Source organism: Gavialis gangeticus, unplaced genomic scaffold, assembly GCF_001723915.1.
Source record: "Gavialis gangeticus isolate Ggan-Ray unplaced genomic scaffold, GavGan_comp1, whole genome shotgun sequence".
Taxonomy (NCBI): domain Eukaryota; kingdom Metazoa; phylum Chordata; order Crocodylia; family Gavialidae; genus Gavialis; species Gavialis gangeticus.
In genome coordinates, this window is record NW_017729032.1 from 250033340 (window position 1) to 250044870 (window position 11531).

Here is an 11531-nt window from a genome sequence, read left to right on the forward strand (position 1 = left end):
ACTGACCATTAACGGACATGTAGATGCGCCCACTGAGCACATATTTTGAGGGAAAGGAGGTTGTGCCATTGTCATGAATGACATAGTTTCAGCTGCAAAGAGCAGCTGAAGTTAAGAAACAAAAAAATATTAACTCAGCAAAAGCCAAATTAAAGACAGCTGGTATGTCCAGGGATGGATTCAGAGGGGGGTGAAATGGCAGTCACACCCCTGCTTTTTGACCATGCCACAGGAGCAGCAGCTGTGGACTTTTTAAAGTCCCCCAAGCAGATCAGAATTCGTCTCCCTGTCTTCCCGTTTGTGTTCAGAGGTACGTCCCACCCCCTCTCCTTCTTTTCTCCCTTCCCACCCCCTCTCTCCCACCCACTGCTGCTTCTGTCCCCACTGTCCCAGGGTGACAGAAACTCCAGAGCTACTTCTGCCCAGTTCTACCTGGGCTCCATAGAGGCCAGGCTTAGCCAGGGATAGTAGTGGTGGCATGTAGTCCATGCCCAGTCTCTGGGTGTTCCCAGCTAGCCCAGAAGCAGGTGCTGGGAGAGGAAACTCCTCTTACCATCACTGGCTGTCCCAGGCTGAGGCTGGCCCGTGTGCAGCCCAGGTGGAGCTGGGCAGAAGCAGTTCTAGATCTCCTCTCAGGCTCTGGGACACCAGGGATAGGGGCAGCAGCAGACAGGGTAGGGGGAAAGGGGAGGGGAGGAGAGGAGAGAGGTGTGCCTCTGAGCAGGGAGGGGAAGGGAAGGTGGAATTCTTTACCTGCTTGTGGGGACTTAATAAAGTTCCCATCTGCTGCTTTTATGGTGCAGTCTGCCCACCCTGATGCAGGAAGTGGGGGGTGCAGCCACCCCGGCTGTGCTAGTCACAGCTCCCACTTTTCCTCTTGTGAAATCCTGGATCCATTTGTGGGCACATCCAGTTTGCCATTTTTATTTGATTTACCATGTGGGCCAAAATAAACAGATAGAAATAAGAATGTAATGATTTCCTATTTTTGTAAGCTGAGGCACTAAAATTAAAACCAAAAGGGTACTCCTTAATAGGCAATTGAAATAAAGCTATCCATAGAAAAGCCAAGTATTATAATATAGTTCTAAGCACTTTTCCTCTCTATAACTAGAACACAAATTACTCTACATTACTTGATCAGAATTTTATCTCTCTCTCTCTCACTGTGTGTGTGTGTGTGTTTAGGAACTAGATTTTTTATTTTAGAATAGATTATGTATAGTGTGGACAGCACAGGAGTCTGGAACCACCCTAGTGCAGACCCCAGGTGATTCTCTTGAGTCTTTTGGGGTGCAGACAGAAGTTATATTTTTTTGCACAATCAGGCCCCTGAAAGTGCTCTACACACATGCATGGCTGCAGAGCGCCTTTGAAGGGGCCAAGTGTGTGAAAAATTAAAGTGCACTTTACCATTTCCTGACTTGCAGAAAAAATCATGGTATACAAAGTAGTCTGTGTAAAACTGAAATGTAGCTACATTCACAAGCTAATACCAAATGTAGACAGCAGTTTGCAAATCAATTGACATACATCTATCAAAACATTTTTTGAACAACAAAATATATTGATATGCCTCTGAAAATGAGGAAACTTACAACTACATTTCAAGCAGCAACCCTGAGCTCTGTCTTTTATCCATATCCATTTCCTGTTGATGGTTCTAGTTATAACATAAAGGCCTTCAACTAATGCACACAGCTTCAACTGATATGGGAAGATCTCAGGCCAGTATTAAGAGGGTGCCTATAATGATTTTTTGCAGGAAACAGGGTTGTGACTTTTTTCCCGACATATATCTATATTGTTGAGGAAAATATTTTCCTAGGAAAAAGAAAATATTTTATAAAATAGTGGGGGAGAAAAATAAAGGAGGAATAAAACAGAACACTTGCTATGTGATTCACTTTATAAGTATTTTTATGCTCATATATAAAGGCACACTTGTTCTCCAGATAAGGTATGCAAATCAGATACAAACAACTTTTGGGTTTTTGTTTGCTTACTAGTTGGAGCCCACCATTGGTCTGAATGTGACCCAAGATACTCACACACTTCTACCAACTTTTGAAATGTTGAGAAAGCACTGAGAATCCATTTTTGGAAAATCAGGCCCTTTAAGGTGTCTCAAGAAAAGCCCTAAAAAATTCAGGCACCCCAAATCACTAGTCATTTTTGAAAACATAGACCCTAGCGTATGTCAGAGTTTCAACCAAACCATGCAAAAAACACTTAATTGTCAATGAGGTGGCTGATCAGGAGGATGAAGTCCTACAATTAATTGACAATACCAAATTCCATGATTCCAGAATCTAGGACCAGCTCTGGTGCAGTACTGGGACAGGGGCCCACAATCAACTGATTTTCAGCCCCAGGACTGCATTGAAGCTGATTGTGGGTCCCATTCCTGGGATAGCACAGGAGTCTGAAACTGCCCTAGTTGAGACCCCAGGTGACTCTCTTGAGTCTTCTGGGGTGCAGACAGAAGTTACATTGTTTTGCACAATTAGGCCCCTGAAAGTGCTCTACACCTGTGCATGGCTGCAGAGCGCCTCTGAAGGGCCCAATTGTGTGAAAAATTAACCCTCCTCAAATGAGGTATCAGATGAAAGTGCTCTGCTTAAACGCACCTTAGGGAACATGTCTTCCTTCTCTAGGGTTAATTTTTTGCATGATCAGAGTTGGGCTGATGCAGCTCAGCCCCACCCCTGGGGCTGTCATCAGGGAAGGAGCAGGGAGATGCTACTTTTATGAGCTGCCAGCTTGCCCAGCCTGAGCTGGAGGGGGCATGGATTGGAGTCCCTCCACCTCATGGACCTCTCCAACCCCCCAGCTGAGGTACTGAGGGGACCCAGGCAAGGCCCATGAGGAAAGGGTGGCTCTAATCTAGGCCCCTCTTCCAGCTCAGGCCAGGCAAGCTGGCAGCTCATGAAAGGAGCAGCTCACTGTTACTAGCTTGTCCCTCCCTCCTCCCCACTCCCTCCCTGCTGACAGCCCCAGGGGGCATGGCTAGGGAGAGCAGTGACTTCTTGGCTCACTAGGTCAGCTTGTGCCTCCCCTCCCAACAAGTGGAGGGGTGCTCAAACTGATGGTGCTTTATGTTAAGTGCCGTGAGTTAGAATGGAGGCCTGAATGTCAGCACTCTAAGAGTCTTCTTAGGAAAGTAAGAGACTCAAACATGGCTCTCCTCCTCTTCTTAAATTTGGCTTATTTGGCTATGCCTTTTTTGATTTTTTGCCATTTGATCAAAATTCTTAATGACTTCCTACGTGCAACCTATGTTTGATTTTTATTTGGTTTCAGCCTTCCAAGTTCATATAGCAGTTGTTCATCAGTTCAACCTCAGCCCTCTGAACTACCTCCTATGTTCCAACAAGTGCCTGTCAAACTACAGTCATGGCACAAGAGATTATCACCTCAAATGTTCAATGTCAGAAGCCGTCTATCCCTTCTGTCTTTGAAATAACTTAAAAGTAAAATAACAAAACAAAATTACTTTGCTCCCTCACAAATCAGGAACCCTTGCCCTGTACTTGACACTTTGAAAATATGATACCTTGGGCAATGGAACTTACACAATGTTGATCTGAGTTGCAACTAATATTTTGTCTTCCAAATCAATATTGGAATGTATACCCAAAGGGGTACTTCTTGCTTGAATCAGGGCACTGAGCCCCAAACAAGTTTGTTTCCCAAATTTCTATAGTTGGGAAAAACAAACACATATACTATATTATTAGCTGTCTACATTATGTTCAGAGAGCTAACACTGCTGTTTATCATATACATAATCATCATGTCTCAGGGAAAACAATGATTCAGACAAGAAAGGGCACTCACAGTTATACAATCATGCTACAAAAAAGAATAATTAAGAAAAAATGTTTTCAGCTCAATTACCATTTCTTCAACTGTGTCTTGTGGACAGCTTCCAAACCACTTTCTATAAGAAGGGACCCTACTTATTGTAGGGGTTACTCCCCATTAGAGTAGCTGAAGCAGAAGTATATTACACCCTGAAGTAGTAAGTAGATGTTTATCCTTTATCTGGGAAATTTAAGGGTAGGTAAATTCTGCTGGCCCATTTATAACTTTCTTTAATTTACCTGTGTTTTTCTGCCTTTTGTAATAAAATTCTTGAATTGTAGTGAGTGATCCTCAGTGCTGCTAACCTCCTGTTAACACATATATGATAGATTTTTGTGGGGAGTTTTTTTATTTTATTTTGTGTGCCAAAATAAGTGAGGCTAATTTTACGATAATGCAAGAAGAATATTAAGCAAATTTCATCAGTTCCTCTTGTTGGAGATTAGTTCTTCGGATGGGGAAGGGGCATAAATGCAGTATTAGGGGGACTAATTTTAGCTGGCTTTGACTACAGGACTGTTGCAACCAGAAAGCAAAACATTTTAGGGTGGAGAAGAGAATACTTTCAATTTTCAGTCACAGAATAAGTCAAATGTGTCAGACATTCATTTTAACCAAGAACCTGCATATAGAGGATATTTTCAACTAGACACAGTAGAAATAATTTACACACAGCTTTAAGCAAAAGGTAATCCAACAAATGTGACTGCAATCTGAAAAAAGAAAACATAAAATAAGTACTACTACTTTGGGGTGACATTTTTGTTTTTGTTAATTATAGTGCAAAGGTTTTCTTCTATTTTCAGATCATCTTTTGTAAACTACTGATAATTTTAAATGGAAAAACTTAGTTGGTGTGGATCACATCTTGGGCTGATATGATGAAAATAGGAAGATCTGGCTCCTTGAGAAAATAGCTTTCATACCTGAATACTTATAAACTCAGAAATATAAATGGGGCCATAAGTGAATGTGATCTGCAACCTTACTTTCAAATATTTTTCTAGGAAGCAATAAAAATCTTTATGCCTTTTCTGTTATTAGAAAACACTGTTATCCTTATGTGCTATGTGTCAACCCAGATTTCTGTAACTGAATTAAGAATTTCTATGAAATTTGACACTGAATGCAGTGTTATCTCATCTGAGGCAATAAACAGTCTGAGATTGTACTCATAGTCCTGGACTTGAAAAAAAAAAGTTATTTCAGTGCACTGGAGAATAACTATTGATATTACTTCTTATTCTAAAAAGGTCTGTAAGAAAAATAATGAGAAATAAAAATATATTTTTAAAGGATTTATTTCATTTCTGTAACACATCTGAATGTACTGAAATGACATGTCTGGGTCAACTGAAGTTTTCAGTATAATTAACCTCTTAACTACATGTACATTAACTACAACTCAGTCCTAAAGGATAAATGCATTTAAGTAATATCTTTGTACTGACCTGTGAATCTCCCCCCTTTTTTTATTCTTAATCGTAGAGAAGTGTATATACAAATGAAGAAAGACTATATAGTAGACAAAGTATTGGATTGGAATTCAGGAGGCTTAAGTTTTATTTCTGTTTATACTGTGGAGTTTTTATATGTCCTAATGTTAGAAGGTGCTGTGAAATACTTCCATATTATGGACAAGAGGGGCTGTATAAGAGGAGAGAATATTAGGGATTTTAAACAAATATTAATATGATTTAGGTTTTATTTAACTACTCCTAAAAACCTTCATGTATTTTAAAGACAAAAACAAGCAGCAGAACTGAAACATCTTTGGGTTTTTACTGAATTAAATTAAAAATATTTTTCCCATCACAGAAGGCTGCTTCCAATTAGTATGGTGACTAGATAAGATACGTGATTCCTTCCATTATAGTCTCTTTATCTCCCTAATCACTTCAGTGGTAATTCACAATTATAGGACTCAGAGGATATGCTATTACTAGCACTGATGTTGGGGTTCAAAGTTGAGTTGGAAGTTTAGAGACAAGAAACTGCAGCTAGTGGCTTAACAAGTTTGGGGTGAAAAATAGTATTCTTGATTTATTTTCCAACACTAGTTCCATAAAGACAGCATGACATTATGTTCCCAAGCAGAACTTCATTTACTGAAAAATATGCCTCCAGCAGGTTGTAATTATGGTTTTCCCCCTCCATTTCAAATTTTTCCCCCTGCAGTTTTTCTTTGCTTGTCCAGAAACAGTGAAGGGAAACCAAGTGAGTCTAATTCTATAATTAAAAGATGGATTCTGCTGCACTAATCTAGGCAACGAGTTCTCACAGACTCAAAACCCAAATATCCTTCAGGCTAAATGTAGACTCAACAACTTTTTTTCAACTCTCAGATAGAAGCAGATCTTTTTTCCCACCTTCCCTCTTAATTTCTTTCTCATCTGCTATCGACCTTATGAGTGAATCCTATAATTTATTCATCACACAGTGTTGCTGCACACTTATACTACTCACTCTTATACATAACTTTGAAAGCTGGAGACTGCCAGGAGTGCCTCACTTTCTATCTGTTACTAGGAGTTGAGGGCACGTAGGTCCTCAAAGACACAGAGCCCTACCTTTGTAAAGTGTACTGGCATCCATATTAAAAGGAGTACATAAAGATGGTACAGATTATGTGGGGTGCATCCCTGCAGCAACCCCTGTGTGGATATTCCATTCCTACCAGTGGTAATTGTGGATACAGAATGGCTTCTTGAAAACTGTCGTTCACAGGTCAAGGTCGCCCTAAAAGTGGCAAGCCTGACCCTTCTAGTGAGAAAATTATTCCTAATATATAACCTAGGTGAACTAACTTTAGATTAATAAAGGTTTAATCTGATCAGCAAAGATTAACCTGATCTAGTGAAGACCTGACCAAGTTCAGGACCAATGCACAGGGCTGCCTTTTGAAGATGGCCACTGGCCACAGGCAGCTGTGGCTAGAGCCTCCAGCTCCCCCTAGTGGTGTCAGAGGGATGGTGCTGGGACCCAGGGGATATGTGCAGACTGCTGCTATGAGCAACAAATCTGTTCCTGCTTCCCTGCATGTGCAGACATCTGTCTGGGGTGGGTTTACTCTGGAGTAATTTACATGTGGGCATGACTATGCATACTCTAGAGTAAACCCACCCTGAAGCAAATGCATGTGTAGTCATGCCCACTGCATGCCAAGTAAGAGGCTGCCTCATTGAAAATACAGAGAAGAATACTTTCAAACGGTGAGCAAGGTTTGACAATGTCCTTGCTAAACCTTTTTCATTCTTATCAACTTTTCTAGGTTCCTCCAGCTGACTGCCTCCAGCACTTATAAAAGAATGCTGTTTCCTGATTCCATATTGAAACAAGCAGATTTGTGGACCTAGCCACTGGTAAAGCCCTACATATTGTGCCCTCTCATATGCATCACTCTAAGATGTATCTGCTGAGTGGTGGCAAGAGAGAAAAAAATAAGAAAAAAAGAAAACCAGATTTTAGTACCAGATCATAAAAAGATTTAAATGCCTAAAGCTGGACTTTGGCAGAATTGAAGCATATAAAGTCCCAAACTGTAATTTGAAGGTCTTTGCTTAACTGCTTTTTTTAACCCTAAAGAAACCTAAATGCAAGAGCTGCCTCCATTTTTTAGCTTACATTTCTTCTGATGCCTGAATTCTCATTTGCAAGCTGAGAACTACTTCAGTCTGAACAGCATTGAGCAGTTTGCCATCTTTCTCATATCTAAGGTTGATTCAGGTCCAGAAATTAAGAGTAAACACATGCAAACTTGAAAAGGATATTTGTATTCACAAAAGAAATAAGCACAATGGCGGACTGAACAGAATGATTCCTGTTTCAAACCAAAGTGGGGATGATGGATAAAGTTTTTCAGTGGCTGCTATCCCAGTAATAAGCTGATTTATCAGCAGGTACTGGTTACCACAATCCAACCATTAATAAGCATAAAATGGTACAATATTCCATTGAATGTTGAACTGCAACAAAAACAGCAAATATCACTATAGCACTGGTGGAAGGGAATATTATGACCCAGGGACAGCCTGTAATGGTATACTTGCTTGAAAAAGCCTCGTTTTCAATGAGCCTCCTAGAGTAACCTAAGAATGTATGTTTATTGAAATAGAATTTGAGGTTATAGAATCATAGAAACAGAGGTTTGAAAGGGATGTCAGGAGGTCATCTAGTCCAAGCACCTGCTCAAAGCAAGACCAGCCCCAACTAGATCATCCCAACTAAGGCTTTGTCTACCTGGGTGTTAAAAACCTCCAAGGATGGAGATTTCAGAACTGCTCTGGGTAACCTGTGCCAGTGTTTTACTATCCTTCTAGTGAGAAAATTATTCCTAATATATAACCTAACCTTCCCTTGCTGCAACTTAAGACTTTTTCTCCTTGTTCTGTCATCTGTCACCACTGAGAATAGTTTAGCTCCATCCTCTTTCAACCCCCGTTCAAGTAGTTGAAGGCTGCTATTAAATACCTCCTCAGTCTTTTTTTCTGTAGACTAAATAAAGACCAGTTCCCTCAGTCTCTTCTAATAAGTCATGTGCCCCAGCCCTGAACCATTTTTGTTGCCCTCCGTTGGTCTCTCTCCAATTTTCTCACATCCTTTCTGTAGTGGAGGCCCAAAACTGAGCACAATCCTCCAGATATGGCCTCACCAGTGCTGACTAGAAGAAAATAATCACTTCCCTTGACCTGCTAGCAACCCTCCTAACAATGCAGCTCAGTATACAGTTAGCTTTCTTGGTAACAAGGGCATGCTGTTGACTCATATCCAGCTTATTGTCCACTGTGAGCCCCAGGTCCTTTTCTGCAGAGCTGTTGCCCAGTCAGTCAAGCCTCCAGCCTGTACTGATTCATAGGATTCTTCCATCCTAAGTGAAGGACTTTGCACTAGCCCTTGTTGAACCTCATGAGATTTCTTTTGGCCCAATCCTTCAGTTTCTCTAGGTCACTCTGAATCCCAGCCCTACCCTCCAGCATACCTACTACTCCCCACCAGCTTGGTGTCATCTGCAAACTTGCTGAAGATGCACTCTATGTCATCTTCCAGGTTGTTGATGAACATATTGAAGAAAACTGGCCGCAGCACTGCCTCCTTGAGCACTCTACTTGATACCGGCTATCACCTAGACATCAAGCCATTGATTACTACTATCTAGGCCCGATGCTTCAGCCAGTTTTCTACACCTTACAGTCAATTCACCTTACAGTCAATTCATCCAGCCCTTTGCTTCCTTTGCTTGCTTGCGAGAATGTTGTGGGAGACTGTATCAAAACTTTGCTGAAGTCAAGGTATATTATGTACACTGCTTTCCCTGCATCCACAGTCAGTCATCTCACCTGAGAAAGCAATTAGGTTGGTCAGGCATGACTTAGCCTTGGTGAATCTATGAGGACCGTTCCTAATCACCTTCTTCAACTCCAAGTACTTAGAAATGGATTCCTTGAGAATCTGCTCCAGGGTTAAGAAAGCATAATTTATTGTGGAGAGTTCCCATTATGGAAACAGTACAATAACCATGTTTCCTGCAGCATAGCCACTTTAGGGACACCTGGAACCAAATTACTCTGCAGAATTTCCTGCTATTAAATTGATCTTTGAATTTTGAAAATGAAATAAGTGGCTTAAAAAGCAGGAGGAAATCTTTAATTGTTACGTGTACTGGAATATACAAAGACCAACATATGATGTACATTAATCTAAGCAAACCTCCCTTACTTTTGTTTATATTTAAACATGAGTATCTGTCCAGTTGTAGGTCATCTTCTCTCAAACATTCCTATGCAGGTCTGAAAGCGGCTTTTCTTTTAGCAAGGAAATCATGAATATTTTATCTGAATATCTTCTATAAACCTGCTGTAAAAGCTATGCCTGTTGGCATTTGCTGAGAATGTCAGAGTGAGTTACTGTAATTTAAAATCTTCAGTTAATATTCATAAGTGCATTTAGACACATCTGATGCTGATTTAAAATATGCCGATCCAAACAATTTCCTCTTAAGTGCTTAAACATTTTTACATAGCATTTTATAATTCAGCCACATGTTATATAAATTTGCTTTCATGAATTCATTTACCAAGTCACAACACAGAGAAATTAAGTGTATTAACACTTAGACAATTCTAAGACTATTATCTGATTTGGTCTTCATGAGGATTCAAAAGAAAAATCAACGAGTCTTCTTTAGTAGGATGATGTTTCTAAATTTGGCCAAATAATGGTTGGTTGCAACTTCTTAAAGTTTAGTTATTATAGGTAAGTTAAAAAATGACATGCATTTCTGAAACACTGACATATACGGGATTGAATAACTCACAGTCACAATCACTTGTTTCAACCTTTGCTATATGGAACGTGTGAAAACCTTGTTACCATCCAATATTAGGCAGGCAACCTATGTAAAATGAACTAGTAGTCTGAATTCAATTCTAGTAATCGCTAACTACATCACATTCGACAATACACAGCACTATTCACAGTAATTTCACCAATTCCTATGACCCTGTTACAGCTTAAGCTATGGACACTGAGTACTGGGAGGGGAGATGAAATAGTTTATGACTGTGTATAGGCTCTACCAACCCTTCTGAAGTTAATGTCAAATTGTTTCATTGCGACACAATTCGGAGACTCTGGGAGTGCCTACACATGCATTAAGGCACTTTTCCTAATGTGCATTAAATTTAGTGCCTCCCATTTGAGGTACTAAACAAGTGTCCATTAGACTGCCTTAATGCACAGTAATGAATGTGCATGGTTTTTAAGTGATGCTTAATGCGTAGTAGACTATTTTACTGTGCCTTAGTGTAATAGCGCTTTTTTTAAGTGATGCTTTAATGCACAATAAAATAGGCCACTGCACATTACAGTGCACATGTAGATGCACCCACTATCAATAAGAAAATAAGCAATGTACTAAATGGAGAATATATCAGGGGCAAAATGAGTCTGGATGAACTACACTAAGATTTGGATCCTCATGAGGTATCCAGGTGCCTCATTCTTATTTAAGCAGTTAACTCTCACTGAAATTAGTAGAAGTTAGGACAGGATTCAGATTGGCTCAGTAGATGCATAAATGGTATTCAGGGCCATCTTAGCTGTCTAAGTACCAAAGAACAATTCAAATTAGTTCAGCAATCCCCAAACTCATTAAGCACCTGAACGCATTGTGTACTTCCATAATGGATCACAACTTTCCTTAGAAATTTACTCAGAGAGTCAATGAATGCTTTCAATTGACCTTAATAGGTACTTCTGCATCCAACTCCCAGCTAAGATGCTTTGCAAATTGTTGCACTGAGGAACCCCAAATTATGTATAGATAGGCCTTGTCCATTCGGTGAGGGAAACCCCCCCCCCAAGCATAATACCTCTTTGGAGCCTACCTTGGGTCCCACCATCATGCAGATGGCTTTGAAGTAGTCCGAGGGGATGCAAGTGCCCCTTTGACTGCATAGAGAACCTTGGTACATAAATAGGAATCACAAACACAAACTGCTTCAGTGGCTCCATTGACTCTATGGGGACCCTAGGCATTGAACTGAATCATAATCAAAGTGAATAATAAAATAAAATAAAATTAAGGATAAGATTCTCAGAAATCTTACATCATAAATAATAGTTTGCATCTGAACTCTGGGCCATCTGTGTTCCCCTTCACTTAT

General features: G+C 40.2%; 1 protein-coding gene across 1 annotated transcript in view; it reads right to left on the reverse strand.

The window, feature by feature from the left end:
• Window positions 1-11531, reverse strand: part of EPHA6 (EPH receptor A6) — a 1262645-nt gene that overhangs the window by 435141 nt on the left and 815973 nt on the right. The window lies entirely within an intron of this gene.